The sequence below is a fragment of the Aedes albopictus genome, chromosome 2, assembly GCF_035046485.1.
Source record: "Aedes albopictus strain Foshan chromosome 2, AalbF5, whole genome shotgun sequence".
Lineage (NCBI taxonomy): Eukaryota > Metazoa > Arthropoda > Insecta > Diptera > Culicidae > Aedes > Aedes albopictus.
Window position 1 is genome coordinate 207,293,291 of NC_085137.1, and position 19,548 is coordinate 207,312,838.

At 45.8% G+C, this 19,548-nt stretch overlaps 1 protein-coding gene, 1 long non-coding RNA gene and 1 pseudogene across 2 annotated transcripts in view; 1 reads left to right on the forward strand and 2 right to left on the reverse strand.

The window, feature by feature from the left end:
• Positions 1 to 19,548, forward strand: part of LOC115265005 (neurotrimin) — a 370,539-nt gene that overhangs the window by 202,267 nt on the left and 148,724 nt on the right. The gene's annotated exons all lie outside the window — the stretch shown is intronic.
• Positions 12,582 to 14,151, reverse strand: LOC134286908 (uncharacterized; annotated as a pseudogene).
• Positions 16,614 to 17,363, reverse strand: LOC134286909 (uncharacterized). The gene is made up of 3 exons (XR_009996933.1): positions 16,925 to 17,363; positions 16,781 to 16,852; positions 16,614 to 16,725 (listed from the first exon to the last, which is right to left on the reverse strand). It is a non-coding gene; the product is annotated as an uncharacterized LOC134286909 (long non-coding RNA).

Below are 19,548 nucleotides of genomic sequence, written 5' to 3' on the forward strand. Positions count from 1 at the left end.
AAAATTTGTTTGCTCTCTAGCGCCGCCTAGTGGTAGAATTTTGAATCTTAAGTCTTATTATCGGTTAGCCCTTGACCAGCCAAACAACTTTGCCGAAGACACCAACTCTCTAAGTGATCATGATCATGAGATATATGAGATTGAAATTCCGCTAGTGTCACATCTACTTGTCTGTAATTTAAGTGATATCTTAGACAAGCAGATGCAACACTGACAAAATTTCCATCCCATATATCTCAGGAACCTGATTACTTAGAGAGTTGATTTCTTCGGCAAAGTTGTTCAGCTGGTCAAGGGCTTTCAGAATATGGGCCGTAAGATTTGTGATTTCACCGCTAGGTGGCGCTAAATAGCGTACAAATTTTATATTTCACATATCTCAGCATTCTGATTCTTTAGAAAGATGGTGTCTTCGGCAAAATTGTTTGGTAGATCAAGGGCTTTCAGGATAATTATCGTTTGGTTCGAGTTTCTGCAGCTAGGTGGCGCTAGTTGCAATGTTTTGCAAATTTTCCTGATATATATGAAAAACAAAATTTGTTAGCTCACTAGCACCACCTGTTGGTGGAATTTGGAACCAAAATATTCATCAACTGTAAGTCCTTGACCAGCTTAAGACGTCTGCTTGTCTCTGATATCACAGGATTTGATACCCCTTAGCGGGTTTTGGACTTACTGGCATGCTTTCGGTTCACCAAATGCTCAAACAACACTGACCCCTTTAAACACACTGCGTGTGCACTGAGTTCTGTTTTTTCTGCGTGCGCGCAGAAATTGCGCACTGGGATTATGACCTGCGGGCTCTCATTGCTCTCACGCAGCACTCTAAGGGGCTGTTCATAAACCACGTAGACTAAAATTTGGCCATCTCAGAACCCCCCCTCCCCCTCGTAGACGTAGACTTATTATTTTCCATATTTAATCTTAATGAATAACATTACTTTTCATCATTTATGGCCATCTATTTCGAATTGCAATGCGGTAAAAAATGCTGCATATAAGCTATTACAAGTTTTAGAAGACACTTTCCTATTTTCCAATAATGATTGTTTTGAAGTTGTTGAATAATTTTGCTATCACTTGTTCTATTTTTTAATCGTCGTTTTTCTGTAGAATTCTTATCACTTTTTCATGCCTTCCAATTTGTCTTTAGTCTATTTAACCTCTTTACCCTTTTAAACCTTTTGTCCATTCGACCTTTTGTCCATTCGACCTTTTGTCCATTCAACCTTTTGTCCCATTCGACCTTTTGTCCCATTCGACCTTTTGTCCATTCGACCTTTTGTCCATTCGACCTTTTGTCCATTCGACCTTTTGTCCATTCGACCTTTTGTCCATTCGACCTTTTGTCCATTCGACCTTTTGTCCATTCGACCTTTTGTCCATTCGACCTTTTGTCCATTCGACCTTTTGTCCATTCGACCTTTTGTCCATTCGACCTTTTGTCCATTCGACCTTTTGTCCTTCGACCTTATGTCTTTCGACCTTTTGTCATAGATTCATTCAGAAAGCATCACTATTACAAACTGAAAAGTGTTGAAAAATTCTTTAGACCAGCAAAGCTCACAAAAGTTTTCGAAATAGAGTGTTATCGTCGAATTTCTATTTCTGGCCCGTCATTTGGTATGGAGTGTCACCTGTGGCCCGCGGCCATAAAAGGTTGGGCAGGCCAGAGCTAACGGGAGGTCCATCAATTTGAGTAACCAAATGCATTTTCCTTACTTTTATAGTGAGGACTTTCAGAAAACCGGCACCTCAGACATTTTTGAAGACAAGGTGTAAATGGTGGGCCGATCTCAGCAAGAATTACCCCTATCTCGAGCTTAAAGGCCAGATAGGCCAACCGTCCCAGTTGGCCATCTCACCAATCATTTTAGGAAAGTTGCCTTTTTATTTCACGGGAAACGTCTGTGTCACAAATTCTACAGCAGCTTCAAACACATCCCCGTCACACACAGTCTCTGAACTAACACAACTTCACTATCCTGTATCTGTCTCTATCCACAATACTGTGCGCCTCATGGCCTAAGAGTCCATTTACGGACCATCTATCATTGATACCAGGAGGAATTCCGGAAATAATCCCAGGAGGAATTCAGGATGGAATCCCAGGAGGAATTCCGGACGGAATCCCAGGAGGAACTTCGGAAAGAATCCCAGGAGGAATTCCAGATGGAATCCCAGTTAGCAAGCCCGTGCACAAAGGGGGAGGGGTTAAACCCCTCCCATTTCCGATGCTGCATACACTAGGCACCCCTCCACCCTCTATAAAAATAACGAAAAACCCCTCCCTTGTCGCCTTTTCTGTGCACGGGCCTGCCAGTTAGAACTCCGGAAGGAATCCCAGGAAGAATTCCAGAAAGAATCGCAGGACGAATTTCGGAAGGAGTTCCGGAAGCAATCCAAGGAGGAATTCCAATAAATTCAGAACGAATTGAAAAAGTTCAGGCATTAATTCTTGAATTGTTCATAGGAAGAAGATTCGAAAGGACTGGAAAAATCCCTGAACGAATTCCGGAAGGAATCCCGGGAGGAATTCCGGAAGGAATCCCAGGAGGAATTCCGGAAGGAATCCCAGGAGGAATTCCGAAAGGAATCCCAGGAGGAATTCCGGAAGGAATCCCAGGAGGAATTCCGGAAGGAATCCCAGGAGGAATTCCGGAAGGAATCCCAGGAGGAATTCCGGAAGGAATCCCAGGAGGAATTCCGGAAGGAATCCCAGGAGGAATTCCGGAAGGAATCCCAGGAGGAATTCCGAAAGGAATCCAAGGGAGAATTCCGGAAGGAATCCAAGGGAGAATTCCGGAAGGAATCCCAGGGACAATTCCGGAAGGAATCCCAGGGGGAATTCCGGAAGGAATCCCAGGGGGAATTCCGGAAGGAATCCCAGGGGGAATTCCGGAAGGAATCCCAGGGGGAATTCCGGAAGGAATCCCAGGGGGAATTCCGGAAGGAATCCCAGGGGGAATTCCGGAAGGAATCCCAGGGGGAATTCCGGAAGGAATCCCAGGGGGAATTCCGGAAGGAATCCCAGGGGGAATTCCGGAAGGAATCCCAGGGGGAATTCCGGAAGGAATCCCAGGGGGAATTCCGGAAGGAATCCCAGGGGGAATTCCGGAAGGAATCCCAGGGGGAATTCCGGAAGGAATCCCAGGGGGAATTCCGGAAGGAATCCCAGGGGGAATTCCGGAAGGAATCCCAGGGGGAATTCCGGAAGGAATCCCAGGGGGAATTCCGGAAGGAATCCCAGGGGGAATTCCGGAAGGAATCCCAGGGGGAATTCCGGAAGGAATCCCAGGGGGAATTCCGGAAGGAATCCCAGGGGGAATTCCGGAAGGAATCCCAGGGGGAATTCCGGAAGGAATCCCAGGGGGAATTCCGGAAGGAATCCCAGGGGGAATTCCGGAAGGAATCCCAGGGGGAATTCCGGAAGGAATCCCAGGGGGAATTCCGGAAGGAATCCCAGGGGGAATTCCGGAAGGAATCCCAGGGGGAATTCCGGAAGGAATCCCAGGGGGAATTCCGGAAGGAATCCCAGGGGGAATTCCGGAAGGAATCCCAGGGGGAATTCCGGAAGGAATCCCAGGGGGAATTCCGGAAGGAATCCCAGGGGGAATTCCGGAAGGAATCCCAGGGGGAATTCCGGAAGGAATCCCAGGGGGAATTCCGGAAGGAATCCCAGGGGGAATTCCGGAAGGAATCCCAGGGGGAATTCCGGAAGGAATCCCAGGGGGAATTCCGGAAGGAATCCCAGGGGGAATTCCGGAAGGAATCACAGGGGGAATTCCGGAAGGAATCCCAGGGGGAATTCCGGAAGGAATCCCAGGGGGAATTCCGGAAGGAATCCCAGGGGGAATTCCGGAAGGAATCACAGGGGGAATTCCGGAAGGAATCCCAGGGGGAATTCCGGAAGGAATCCCAGGGGGAATTCCGGAAGGAATCCCAGGGGGAATTCCGGAAGGAATCCCAGGGGGAATTCCGGAAGGAATCCCAGGGGGAATTCCGGAAGGAATCCCAGGGGGAATTCCGGAAGGAATCCCAGGGGGAATTCCGGAAGGAATCACAGGGGGAATTCCGGAAGGAATCACAGGGGGAATTCCGGAAGGAATCCCAGGGGGAATTCCGGAAGGAATCCCAGGGGGAATTCCGGAAGGAATCACAGGGGGAATTCCGGAAGGAATCCCAGGGGGAATTCCGGAAGGAATCCCAGGGGGAATTCCGGAAGGAATCCCAGGGGGAATTCCGGAAGGAATCCCAGGGGGAATTCCGGAAGGAATCCCAGGAGATATCCAAAAGGAATCCCTTAGGAATTCCGGAAGGAATCCCAGGAGAAATTCCAGATGGAATTCTTGTAGGAACTACAAAAGGAATCCCAGAAGGAATTGCGGACGAAATCCCAGGTGGAACTACAGAAGGAATCCCAGGAAGAATTCCGGAATTAATCCCAAACAAAATTCCGGAAGGAATCCTAGGAGGAAATCCATACGGAATCCTAGGAGGAACTACAGAAGGAATCCCAAAGAAGAATTCCGGAGGAAATCCTGAGTGAAAATCCGGAAGAAATCCCCGGAGGAATTCTTGAAAAAATCCCAGAAGGAATCCCTGAAGAAATCCCAAGATGAATTTCAATCGAAATCTCAGGAGGAATTATAGAAGGAATCCCAGAGGGAGTTCCGGAAGCAATCCAAGGAGGAATTCCAATAAATTCAGAACGAATTGAAAAAGTTCAGGCATTAATTCTTGAATTGTTCATAGGAAGAAGATTCGAAAGGACTGGAAAAATCCCTGAACGAATTCCGGAAGGAATCCCGGGAGGAATTCCGGAAGGAATCCCAGGAGGAATTCCGGAAGGAATCCCAGGAGGAATTCCGAAAGGAATCCCAGGAGGAATTCCGGAAGGAATCCCAGGAGGAATTCCGGAAGGAATCCCAGGAGGAATTCCGGAAGGAATCCCAGGAGGAATTCCGGAAGGAATCCCAGGAGGAATTCCGGAAGGAATCCCAGGAGGAATTCCGGAAGGAATCACAGGAGGAATTCCGGAAGGAATCCCAGGGAGAATTCCGGAAGGAATCCAAGGGAGAATTCCGGAAGGAATCCCAGGGGCAATTCCGGAAGGAATCCAAGGGAGAATTCCGGAAGGAATCCCAGGGGGAATTCCGGAAGGAATCCCAGGGGGAATTCCGGAAGGAATCCCAGGGGGAATTCCGGAAGGAATCCCAGGGGGAATTCCGGAAGGAATCCCAGGGGGAATTCCGGAAGGAATCCAAGGGGGAATTCCGGAAGGAATCCCAGGGGGAATTCCGGAAGGAATCCCAGGGGGAATTCCGGAAGGAATCCCAGGGGGAATTCCGGAAGGAATCCCAGGGGGGATTCCGGAAGGAATCCCAGGGGGAATTCCGGAAGGAATCCCAGGGGGAATTCCGGAAGGAATCCCAGGGGGAATTCCGGAAGGAATCCCAGGGGGAATTCCGGAAGGAATCCCAGGGGGAATTCCGGAAGGAATCCCAGGGGGAATTCCGGAAGGAATCCCAGGGGGAATTCCGGAAGGAATCCCAGGGGGAATTCCGGAAGGAATCCCAGGGGGAATTCCGGAAGGAATCCCAGGGGGAATTCCGGAAGGAATCCCAGGGGGAATTCCGGAAGGAATCCCAGGGGGAATTCCGGAAGGAATCCCAGGGGGAATTCCGGAAGGAATCCCAGGGGGAATTCCGGAAGGAATCCCAGGGGGAATTCCGGAAGGAATCCCAGGGGGAATTCCGGAAGGAATCCCAGGGGGAATTCCGGAAGGAATCCCAGGGGGAATTCCGGAAGGAATCCCAGGGGGAATTCCGGAAGGAATCCCAGGGGGAATTCCGGAAGGAATCCCAGGGGGAATTCCGGAAGGAATCCCAGGGGGAATTCCGGAAGGAATCCCAGGGGGAATTCCGGAAGGAATCCCAGGGGGAATTCCGGAAGGAATCCCAGGGGGAATTCCGGAAGGAATCCCAGGGGGAATTCCGGAAGGAATCCCAGGGGGAATTCCGGAAGGAATCCCAGGGGGAATTCCGGAAGGAATCCCAGGGGGAATTCCGGAAGGAATCCCAGTGGGAATTCCGGAAGGAATCCCAGGGGGAATTCCGGAAGGAATCCCAGGGGGAATTCCGGAAGGAATCCCAGGGGGAATTCCGGAAGGAGATATCCAAAAGGAATCCCTTAGGAATTCCGGAAGGAATCCCAGGAGAAATTCCAGATGGAATTCTTGTAGGAACTACAAAAGGAATCCCAGAAGGAATTGCGGACGAAATCCCAGGTGGAACTACAGAAGGAATCCCAGGAAGAATTCCGGAATTAATCCCAAACAAAATTCCGGAAGGAATCCTAGGAGGAAATCCATACGGAATCCTAGGAGGAACTACAGAAGGAATCCCAAAGAAGAATTCCGGAGGTAATCCTGAGTGAAAATCCGGAAGAAATCCCCGGAGGAATTCTTGAAAAAATCCCAGAAGGAATCCCTGAAGAAATCCCAAGATGAATTTCAATCGAAATCTCAGGAGGAATTATAGAAGGAATCCCAGAGGGAGTTCCGGAAGGAATCCCAGGAGGAATTCCGGAAGGAATTCCAGGAGGAATTCTGGAAGGAATCCCAGGAGGAATTCCGGAAGAAATCCCAGGAGAAGTTCCGGAAGGAACCCCAGGATCAATTCTGGAACGAACTCCAAGAGAAATTCCGGGAGGAATCCCAGGAGGAACTCCGGAAGAAATCCGAGGAGAAACTACAGACGGAATCCCAAGAAGAACTCCGGATGGCATCCCAAGTGAATTTTCGGAAGGAATCCCAGAAGGTATTCCTGAAGGAATCCCAGGAGGAATCCTGGAAGGAGTCCACGGAGATATACCGAAAGGAATCCCAGGATGAATTCCGGAAGGAATCCCATTAGGAATTCTGGAAGGAATCACATTAGGACTTCCGGAAGAAATAACGTTAGGACTTCCGGAAGGAATCCCAGGATGAATTCCGGAAGGAATTTCAGGATAAATTCTGGAAAGAATCCCATTAGGAATTCTGGAAGGAAACCCATTAGGAATTCCGGAAGGAATCTCATTAGGAATTCCGGAAGGTGTCCCATAAGGAATTCCGGAATCTCAGGAGGAATTTCGGAAGGAATCCCAGGAGATATCCAAAAGATATCCTAGGAGGAATTTCTGAAGGAATCCCATTAGGAATTCCAGAAGGAATCCCAGGAGGGACTCCGAATAGAATCCAACGAGGAATTCCAGAAAGAATCCTAGTAGGAATTTCGGACGGAATCGCCGGAGGAATTACTGAAGGAATCCCAGAAGGAACTCCAGAAGGAATCCCAGGAGAAATTCCAGAAGGAATCCCAGTAGGAATTCCGGAAAGAATCCCGGGAGGAATTTTGGTAGGAATCGCAGGAGGAAATACTGAAGAAATCAGGAGGAATTCCAGAAAGAATCTGAGGAGAAATTACGGAAGGAATCCCAGTAGGGGAATGTCCATAAATTACGTCACGCTGTTAGGGGGGAGCTCTCATACAAAAAGTGTGACAAATTGCGTGACGTAATTTATAGACGCTCCCTAGGGATTCCGGAAAGAATTCCAGGAGGAATTTCGGATGGAATCCCAGAAGGAAGTACAATAGGAATCCCAGTATTAATTCCGGAAGGAAGCTCATTAGGAATTCTGGAAGGAATCCCATTAGGAATTCCGGAAGGAATCCCAGGAGGAATTCCGGAAGTAATCCCAGGAGGGACTCCAGAAGGAATTCCAGAAGGAATTCTGGATAGAAACCAAGGAGGAATTCCAGAAGGAATTTCAGGAGAAATTCCAGAAGGAATCCCAGGAGAAATTTTGGAAGGAATTGCAGGAGGAATTACTGAAGGAATCCCAAGAGGTATTCCGGAAGGAATCCCAGGTGGAATTTCAGAAGGAATCTCAGGAGGAATTTTTGAAGGAATCCGAAGAGGAATTATGGAAAGAAACCCAGTTGGAATTCTGGAAATAATCCCAGGAAGAATTACGGATAGAATCCCAAAAGGGTTTCCGGAAATAATCGAAGTGGGAATTACTAAAGGCATCCGAGGAGGAATTCCGGAAGGGATCCCAGGTTAAATTCTGGAAGGATTTCCAGAACGAATCACGGAAGGAATTCCAGGACGAATTTCGGAATGACTCCCAGGAGGAATTCCGGAAGGAATACATGGACGAGTCCCATTAGGAATTCCGGAAGGAATCTCAGGAGGAATTCCGGAAGGTATTGCAAGAGGAATTCCGAAAGGTATTCCAGGAGGAATTCCGGAATGAAACCCAGGAGAAACTCCGAAAGATATCCGAGGATGAATTTCGGAAAGAATCCTTTTAGGAATTCCGGAAGGAACCCCTGCAGGACCTCCGGAAGCAAATCCCTGAAGTAATTCTAAAAGGAATGCAAGGAGGATTCCCGGAAGGAATCCTATTAAGAATTCTGGAAGGAATCCCAGGAAGAATCTCAGAAGGAATTCCGGAAGTTATCTAAAAAGGAATTCCGGAAGGTATCCGAGGAGGATTTACGGAAGGAATCCCAGGAGGAATTTCGAAAGGTATTTCTAGGTAAATGCCCTGAAGCAATCAAAATCGGAACCCTCTAAAACATTACTGTAGGAATTCACAAATGCATCCACCCATACACATATTTTGCATTTCCACTAGAAACCGTGACATGCTTTCTCGCCCTAAGCATCGCATGAAATGAAAATATGTGGTGAAATGACATCGGCAGGCGACAAAGCACTAAACAAGAGAAGTTTTTCCGCCCGCCCAAAGTTTATGTTTATTGAAGGGCATGGTTGTATTTGTGACTATAGTTCAGAATAAACGTTGTCCACATCCGCCATGTCCTTCGAAAACTAGAAAGCTTTTAGTGACATTTCCCCGCGTGGATCCTGAAGCGGTTACAAGGAGTTGTGTGATTGGAAAAATCCTAAAGCACTAGCACAAATCGTATCTTGCGCCGAACTCTTGCGGGGACCAAGCATAACCGGAGATTTCATGCGTACGTAATTTAGAAAAATATGCTATCGAAGGGGTGTGGGAAGTTGTCAGCGTCGGGGAAAAACTTTCCACAGCAAACCGAGAAGGCCGGATGTTTTCGAAGATTCTGGTGGAGCAGTTGTACCATCCACCATGACAACGAAACGACCAGTTCAGGGGCGGGAGCGGGCTAAAAGCGGACACTCCAGTTAGTAGTGTGAAGAGCTTGCATTTAACGAATATATAAAACCCAACCGGGGACACACAACGCAACGCCGGAAGTAGGTGGTTTCGTTTATTGCCATGCAAATGCGACACGATACCATATGCATGCTAGCAGCGACTGACTATGGGGGGCTACACTAGCTGGGTGCAACCGGAAATGTGTGAGAACGTATAGTTCCGTGGTTCAACAGTCGATGCCATAAATCCTACCAATATAGTTACACTTGACTTAATGGGGCACTTGTTTGAAATCGTGGGACTGTGTGTGGGTTCACTTCTACCATTTGGTTTAATATAATTTTTGAATGGACACAAGAAGTGGCTTTTCACAACATATTTCACACCACTGACTGTATCAATCAATCTTCAAATTCGATTACCTTCAACTTAATTACTCAAGTTCAATAATCTCCCCGTGCATTTTAATAACTCTCGTAAACTTATCTGTTGCAGATTTACTTTTTCTCTGCACCTGCAATTGTTTCCCATCCTGCTAGCAATTTAAGTTCATCTCAATTCTATGGACTTTGGCCGGGCATCTATCCCCCGACTGCACTGCACTTTCTATCCTCCGAACCAGAAAAAATAATCTTCTTCGGAAAAGTATCCCTCCATCTCGTAATTCAAAATGCTACCGGAGCGCGGAGACTGGAAGCATCTGTCTGCTTGTTCGAAATGAAAAGAAGAGCTATGTATGAGCTGAATTAAAAAAAATGCACAACGTGACTGGCATGAATCATCCCGATCGAAATGAAAATACTGCCAACCAACAACCAACTAACAATCATTTCGGTGGGCACTGCTGAACTGCACTCTTTCCTAGCACGGAATCCTCCCGAAAGCCTAAAGGTGAACCCCGACAGCTGGTGGAAGGCCAACGCTGCTATAGTTTGCTGCAAATCCACGCGTGAACCATCACTCGGTTGAAGGCAATCCGAGTAGCACTCTTCCGAACAGGGGGGGCTCGGGGGATTCTTTTCCAGGAGTAAAGGGAAGGGTTACCAAGGGGATGGGGTCTGGGCTATAGGAGAAATTCGCCTTCTCCACTTCCTTTTCGATTCCGAAGGTAATGAAAGATAATTTGGCTTAACGGATCTTGGCTTTTCGGAATCTGCAGAGCAACTATTCTTCCTCGTTTCGGGGCCGTTTCCTTCCATTTTTCTCCGCATTGTTTCCGTCTGCATAGTGGTTCCAAATATAGAGAAAGGTGGACATACAAATACAGTCATTTACCTTCTTTTTTTATTATTGTGGGTATCTCATTGGACCATTTACATGCCTTTCTTTTTTTTTTGTGAAACACTTAAACTTTGTCGCAGTCTGTTTTCATCAAGAAATTTAAGCCACAGTGTATTCTAATAATATCCAAAACGAGCCGCAAGGGCAAAGTTGATCAAAGTTGACCCCATCGTATCTGAGCATTTGTTGCATCAAATGCTCTACAATAGCTGGAACTCCACGCCATTTTATAATGACTACATACATACATTTTGGAAACAAAAACAAAAAAAGAAGTATTTTTTCTTGGCTGATTATATGGTGAAAAAGTACACTAGACAGAAGACTGGGTTGTGTATCAACCACAAGAAGAATGTGCCGGAAAATGTGTCTGGAAACACCCTTGCGGAAGTTCTGGAGTGCTTATGGAATTTCATCGAGCCCCACATTTGCCGGGAGATAGATGTAAGTGAAGTGGATGGCATCAAAGTTTCTTGGTCGGCAAAAGAAAAGCCCGATGTTCGTGATATTGCGAGATTCGTTTATCTGAAAGACACTAAGAGGAAGAATTTGATCAAAATTGACCAGCTTGGCGAAGGGAAGATTATGTTGAACTGGCGGGAGAAAACGATGGCCGTGTTTGCTTTCGTTTATTCGGAGTCGATCAGTTCAGTGGCGATTTGGGACGAAGTGAACAAGTGTCTTCTACAACCAGCACAAACCGATAGAGCAGGAGCTCCCAGCAACGTCAACCTGGATGAACTAGTTCGAGAGTTGAAAGAGCAAAACTCTCATCTCGAGAGTCATGACTCTGGATGGATTCAATGGGTAACGGCCATACACGCAGCCCCGGCACACCTCCAAGATCAAATGAAAAAAAAAAATGCCACCAAAGGACTTGGTTAAAAGTTAATGTAACTGACAGGTTTACGTTGAATAATAAATTACAATTATCAACGGAAATGAGAGGGATGTTCTGGTCTCTGCCAACGGCGCGAAGCACAAGGATGGAATGCACGCTTCAGGGATTAACAGTTGCTCAGAACATTGTTGACAACCTCTCTGCAAGTGTTCAAGACCTGTGTGATAAAGCAGATCAGTTGACGAATTTTGCATTCGATGTAAAATTGAACGCTCAAGGTCTGAAGGAAAAATTGAATATTTGCCGAGACATGCTGAATGGTATGCAAACCTCTATCGCTCCACAAGAAACCGTCCTCAGCCAACAACTGCGGGAACAAGTCGGTGATATGATGGACATCGATCACGTCTGATCGTCTGATAGCTTATTTGAGTTTAATAGTTTTTTCATGAATTAAATAAAAATAGAGACTGAATGCAATGTATTTTTACGTTTATTGATATAATTTGAATTCGATTACCCATGTGTCAGCAACATGCTAACACTCATACTAGCGTGGCTCAAAATACCACATGTCAAAAAGAACGATGGGCCCCCTTCTAATTTCGTTCTATATGACGCCACGAGGCTCTGGTCAAATTTTCAGCTAAATCCGTTAACATTAGGGCGGTGCTAAACTCGTTTAAAGTTTGTATGAGAGTTTATATGGGAAAACATCGTTTTTTGCATTTTTCTCATGAGGGGCACTATCTTCACTTAAAACACATAACCGCCTATAGAACTATAGGCTTGCATCTGCCGAAAATCTTTGTCGAAGACCGCAAAGTCATTAGAAGCTTGTAAGAAAAGAGATTACTTTCAGACCATCTGGTGGTGCTTAACATTTAACACGTAAAGGAATAACAATAGCAATAAAATCTCATTGAATGGGCCCGTACTGTCTAGGCTATAGCTTTTTTCACAAGTGTCTGATCACGTTGTGGTCTTCGACAAAGTTTTTCGGCATATCCCAGGCTATATTTCAATAGGATTGATTACGTGTTTTAAGGAAAATTAGAACCCCTCAGAAGAAAACTGCAAAAAACGATGTTTTCCCATATATACTCCCATACAAACTTTAAACGAGTTTAGCACCGCCCTAATGTTAACGGATCTAGCTGAAAATTTGACCAGAGCATCGTGGCGTCATATAGAACGAAATGAGAAGGGGGCCCATCGAACTTTTTGACATGTGATTTTGCCATACTAGCTTGAGCCACCCTAACTCATACCCTTTCTAAAACCCAAAATCGTGCAATGGTTGGTTCAAACCGATGTATGGATCGAAATTTCCACCGGAAATATAACCACATTTATGAAACCAGTGTGTACATGAGTAATTTCGAAATCTTGTGAAAGTTTCGTTTATCGTTATGGAAAGCGGTTTCTTACTATTTTCTGTATAGTTACGTTTCATATCCTTTTTGCACAATCCAAAAATTACCTCGATTGGATCGAACATTGGGCAATATGCTGGCAAAAAAACAGGCAAGGTTCCAAGAGACCTTAGGTACAAAATTATGTTTTTATCACAATGTATCCTGGCACCATCCATAATCCATACGGAATTGTGCCCAGGATACGTTTCTACTTTCTTGTTTGCAGTGGCAAATTTAACAATGCATTCAAAAAACTTTTTGCGGGTGAATGTACCCTCGGTCCGAAATGACTCCAACATTCCTGATTGCCCTAAGAAACAAAGGTAAGATTCACGAGGCTTCCTATTGAATTCTCCCCGGTAGAGAACTTTTTATCCTTTGATTCCGTATCCATGATTCCGAAGCATATCCCTGGAGTCAAATGAAACTTCATCTAGGAAAACCAACTGATGAAACTGCCATTCGATGGGCTCTAACTCGTCCGCGTACTTCAGGATGTCTACTTTACGGATCTGGATAGCTCGTCTCTCGATTTTCTTCCAAGTTAACCCTGCCGTGTGAAGAATCCGGATGACAGAAGCGGCACTTATAGTAGAATTGAAATGCTTTTGGAAGCGGTCTCGAGCTTCATCAATAAAGAGCACGGGTTCATTATAGTACAGATCCAAAAGCCATTGTCGATGAGTTGTCCCGAACCGACGATAAACCACCTTTCGTTGCTTCCGTGCGAAGGTTCCATCTCGCTCATATTTACGGATCCACTTGCACACGATGGATTTTGATTTTCTAAATATTTTTGAAAGAGATGCTCGATCCAATCCCAAGAAGTAAAAAGCGTAGAGGCAGTGATAGATTGTGTTGACACTCGCATGTCCGTGCTGGACATGGTTTAAAACTTCCTCGTGGACCATTCTTGCTTAAAAAAACCTCAAAACTCGGTCAGTTGGACACAAATTTGTTCCTTCCCGGATTATGCGCAAATCAACAACAAAAAATTGAATATAAATAAACAAATGCATACGTAAAAAATGACAGATTGCTCAGCGCGGCGTTTCACGGGAGCGCGGCGGTTCCTTTCGACTGGGATACGCCGCGTGGAATTTTGTGCAAATGCGCTAATACACAGATCCAGATATACAGCAGCTTCAAGAAAAGTCTGCGCTAATCCACCACTGTATCCAGCACCAACACCGATTCAATATTGCCAACCCCTCCATCGTCGATATAACACATAGGAAACAAGCTCTGCAAGTGTTGGAGATGTGTCACATCACGACAACCTCCAACACGGTCAACCATCGGATTGACACCGACAACCTAAGCTGTGCGTTCGCACATCTCCTCGCTTCGATCAAAAATCAGAGAGCAGAGAGAATTGCGTCGTCAACAAACCGAAATAATTGACGAGAAACAGATGATCAAACAGCTGACCCAACTACCTAACCCACACTAACAAATCCTACCACGCAAATTACACCAAAGTTACACACCCCACAGTAAAACCCGAACGGCGATTGACAACAACCGCAGTGCTGTGTTCCGCTGATTTCTTGTCTCGAGTGTCTCTTTTTCGTACCACCCACGCACTAGGGTGCTGGTGATGAAGTAAGTTCGGTACAATATAACCTTAATTTCTAACATTCACATTAGTATTAAACCTACAGCGAGAAAAGTGCAGTGTCTTTTAGAATCCGACAAACGATCGTGTGCAAAATACGATTATCACAAGTTGATTAAGATCGAGTGAAAAGGAGACAGAACTAACAAATTTCAACAATAGCTAACAAATACTCTTGAATAAATAACAGGCCCTGAGGAAGATCCCAACCCAAGGATCGAAACGTTGACAATGATATAGAAGTATCAATGCTTTTTTCCGTGACTGAAAGCCGAAAAACTCCCATACATACATACATTTATAAAAGGGCCCATATAGCCGAGGCGGTAAACGCACGGGTATTCAGCATGACCATGCTGAGGGTGACGGGTTCGATTCCCGGTCGGTCCAGGATCTTTTCGTAAAGGAAATTTCCTTGACTTCCTTGGGCATAAAGTATTTCGAGATCACCCGAAATCCTTACGCAGTTTTGCACACCGTCCATCGTTGCTTTAATCAGTCTAGTCAGCTTCTCAGAAAAGCCGTTTTCGTCCATGATTCTCCATAGCTCTGCGCGGTCGATACTGTCGTATGCCGCTTTGAAGTCGATGAACAGGTGATGCGTTTGGACCTGGTATTTATGGCATTTCTGGAGGATTTGCCGTACGGTGAAGATCTGGTCCGTTGTCGACCGGCCGTCGATGAAACCGGCTTGATAACTTCCCACGAACTCATTCGTTTTAGGTGACAGACAACGGAAGATGATCTGGGATAGAACTTTGTAGGCAGCATTCAAAATAGTGATTGCCCTGAAGTTCTCACATTCCAAATGGTCGCCTTTCTTGTGTATGGGGCAGATTACCCCTTCCTTCCACTCCTCCGGTTCGCTTTCCCAGATCCTGACTATCAGCCGATGCAGCCAGAGGTGGCCAACTTTTCTGGGTCATTCGGATGAGTTCAGCTGCGATACCATCCTTACCAGCTGCTTTGATGGTTTTGAGCTGGCGAATGGCATCCTTAACTACCCTCAGCGTGGGAGTTAATTCCTTTCCGTCCTCCGCTGCACTGGCGTCGTCGTTTCCTCCGTTTCCGTGGGCTGATCGAAGTGCTGCTTCCACCTTTCGATCACCTCACGTCCGTCCGTCAAGAGGCCTCCGTCTTTACCCCTGCATATTTCGGCTCGCGGCACGAAGCCGTTGCGGGATGCGTTGAGCTTCTGATAGAACTTCCGTGTTTCTTGGCAACGGCACAGCAGTTCCATTTCTTCACACCCCGTCTTCCAGGCGGCGCTTTTTCTCCCGAAAGAGGCGGGTCTGCTGTTTCCGCTTCTGTTTGTAACGTTCCACGTTCTGTCGAGTCCCTTGCTGCAGCATTACCGCCCTCGCTGCGTTCTTCTCTTCCAAAACCGTTCTGCACTCTTCGTCGAACCATTCGTTCCGTCGATTCCGTTCCACGTACCCGATGGTGCTCTCGGCTGCGTCGTTGATGGCTGCTTTCACTGTACTCCAGCAGTCCTCTAGAGGGGCCTCATCGAGCTCGCGCTCGTCTGGCAACGCGGCCTCGAGATTTTGCGCGTATGCTGAGGCGACATCCAGTTGTTTCAGTCGCTCTAAGTTGTACCGTGGCGGTCGCCGGTACTGTACATTGTTGATTTTTATTTTATTTATTTGCTACTACATCTTTGACAAAAATTGTCACACAGACTGTTTTAAAAAAAATTAATCCTATTCTTAAAAACTAGTTTACTTATATTAAAATCGAAAACGTCACACACTTGATTAAACAATCTACAACAAAAATCCAACGGGTTAAACAGTCCATAGTTAGTGCGGTGGCCAGGAATCCACAACAGTTGCCGATTTCGGAGCTGACGAGTAGGCGCGTAGAGTCTTACGTTCTCGAGAAGGGAGGTGCAGTCGATATTGCCCTTGATGACATCAAAAATGAATAGTCTTTGCAGCATAATTCGACGACTTGCTAGCGGTTGTAGACTTATTAGTGCACATCGTTGCTCGTAGGGAGGCAGTTGAACCGGGTCGTTCCATGGGAGATTCCGTAGAGCATAGTTTCCCAAACTGTGGGTCGCGACCCCCCAGGGGGGTCGCCGGCCTTCATCCAGGGGGTCGCGAGGGACAGTTGATTATTTTACTGTAACGGACAACAAATGAGGGAATTTCTTATGGTGGGTCGCGAAAAGTACGTTTGCTGGCAAAGGGGGGTCGCGCACCCGAAAAGTTTGGGAACCTATGCCGTAGAGCATACCTTTCTTCGAATTTCGACTGTTGGTGATTATGTTGGAAGGGGAATGGCGTTCAGTCTTTGGAGGAATAACTCAAAAACGGATTTTTAAGCTTTCATCCGACGTTTCGGTCGCTATATTGCGCCTTCTTCTGGGAATCTGTGGACAATGGTTCGATTTATGTTGTGTTTATGTTTGTGTTTATGCTACTCACTAACTATGCTCCGTTTTGTCGTCAGTATGAGCCCACAGCATAGGCCACATTTGTCCCAGACGTAACGTATCGCTACAACAAGAATTCACATGAGTACCAGGTAAGCATGCTGCGCAAGTAAACTTTCCGTCTGGTTTTACTTACTCTGCCGCCGCCGGCGGATGGATGGGATAAAATATCCGAAAAATATCCGAAAAACTATCCGGGTCGCAGAACAGCGATGCAGTTGCCCGTTTTGGCGCCACTTTTACTCTGATTGTGTTAACTCTTGTTGTACCGATTCGTTTGCCTGTTGGACGGCCTGGCTTCGTGTATTGTTTTTTAAAGTGTGTAGTACGCCGGCGTACGTATTGCTCAGATTGTCTGTATCGGTGCGCTTGTTCACTGTGTTCGGTGTGTTTATAATATGACATGTTTCTAGTATGTGTAAGTTTTGCTTCTTAAGACTAGCATCCACGATTCGTGTACGATCGAAAGCGAAGACATGGCGGTTGGCAGCCGAGTGATCTAGCAGCGCTGTTCGTTCTCGTAGTTGCGCTACCTCCACGTCCTCCGTCGTCTTCTCTTGGTCCCACATGTTTTCCAGCCGGTTGGAACAGGAGCGGTGACTGGAGATCCTCGTTTGCAGTTTGTTTGATGTCATGCCTACGTAGCACGCGGAGCACCCAAGTAACCACGAAGCCGTATATAAGTGCATCAATTTTGCCCTATATTTATATTTAAAATTGTGAATATAATGCTGCATTGCTTTAAACCCCTCATTAAAGCAATATTAAAGTCGAAAAGGGCCCCACTAAAATCAAATAAATGCCACATATTGCAGCACGCTGACAGCCATTGCTAAAGTAACATAAATGCATGTGCTGTATATTTGCATTTGCACATGCTTAATACGTGCAACACGAAAAACCAAAACAAAAATCTATTTTTAGCACCGTTTTGTTATCGACGGTACTGATGCCCCCCAAACATGACTGTTTTAACCATTATTTTTTTGTCGCCGGGTCGGGAGTCGAACCAGAAGTGTTGAAGACTGCTAGATGAGTTCCATCGCGCTGGTGCCTTGGACCGTTTCTGCTGCAGTGATAACAACAGATTTTTCAATAACTAAAAGGAAACTGATCTTCTGTATCAATCATTGCAGTAGAAGGCAAAACGACTATGTCATATGTAATAGAATACAGTAATTCATTACATTCTGATAAATAAATAATGCATTTCAGAAGATAACTAATAAGAAAACTAAAACGACGATTAAAACACCCTTTGCACACTGCTCATATACTAATTGTGATTTCCATCATTATTGGCATATGATAGCAGCTACAGAAAAGAGAAAAGGTCATCTCTAAAAAGGTTTTGCTGTCGTCGATCGATGGCTCAAATGGGGATTAAGTTGGTCGGGAGTCGAACCAGAAATGTTGAATACTGATGGAGCTGACCGTAAAGTTGTTCAATCTTCTTGATTTGACTTGTTTACCATTAGAGTCAAGCTTTTATAATTGTATTGTTAGAGCAAACTTTGCTAGTTTGTACATTGCATTTATTCAGTTTTTGCAGTGTTGAATTATTTAATTATCTTATATCACCTTTTAATGAACCCTTATGTAAAGAAAAATGCAATGCATCATTACATTGATAATGCCAATCTAAAGGATTATTGCATGACAAGTGTGGAATTACTGCATTTCGCATTGCAAATGTTGATATTCAGTCTAATTCGTGCAATGATATAATGCTTGTGGTTACTTGGGCAGTTAGCACATGGGATGTAACTGTAGGAAATCTTCTGCCTCCGGTAAAAGACGTTGTGGACAAGAACAGTAGATCAAACGTGATTTACAACATCCCATGTGCTAACTGCTCCGCGTGCTACGTAGGCATGACATCAAACAAACTGCAAACGAGGATCTCCAGTCACCGCTCCTGTTCCAACCGGCTGGAAAACATGTGGGACCAAGAGAAGACGACGGAGGACGTGGAGGTAGCGCAACTACGAGAACGAACAGCGCTGCTAGATCACTCGGCTGCCAACCGCCATGTCTTCGCTTTCGATCGTACACGAATCGTGGATGCTAGTCTTAAGAAGCAAAACTTACACATACTAGAAACATGTCATATTATAAACACACCGAACACAGTGAACAAGCGCACCGATACAGACAATCTGAGCAATACGTACGCCGGCGTACTACACACTTTAAAAAACAATACACGAAGCCAGGCCGTCCAACAGGCAAACGAATCGGTACAACAAGAGTTAACACAATCAGAGTAAAAGTGGCGCCAAAACGGGCAACTGCATCGCTGTTCTGCGACCCGGATAGTTTTTCGGATATTTTTCGGATATTTTATCCCATCCATCCGCCGGCGGCGGCAGAGTAAGTAAAACCAGACGGAAAGTTTACTTGCGCAGCATGCTTGCCTGGTACTCATGTGAATTCTTGTTGTAGCGATACGTTACGTCTGGGACAAATGTGGCCTATGCTGTGGGCTCATACTGACGACAAAACGGAGCATAGTTAGTGAGTAGCATAAACACAAACATAAACACAACATAAATCGAACCATTGTCCACAGATTCCCAGAAGAAGGCGCAATATAGCGACCGAAACGTCGGATGAAAGCTTAAAAATCCGTTTTTGAGTTATTCCTCCAAAGACTGAACGCCATTCCCCTTCCAACGTAGAGCATACCTTATGAAACGTTTCTGGACATTTTCGATACGGTTGACATTAACATCGTAGTATGGTGCCCAGACTTGAACT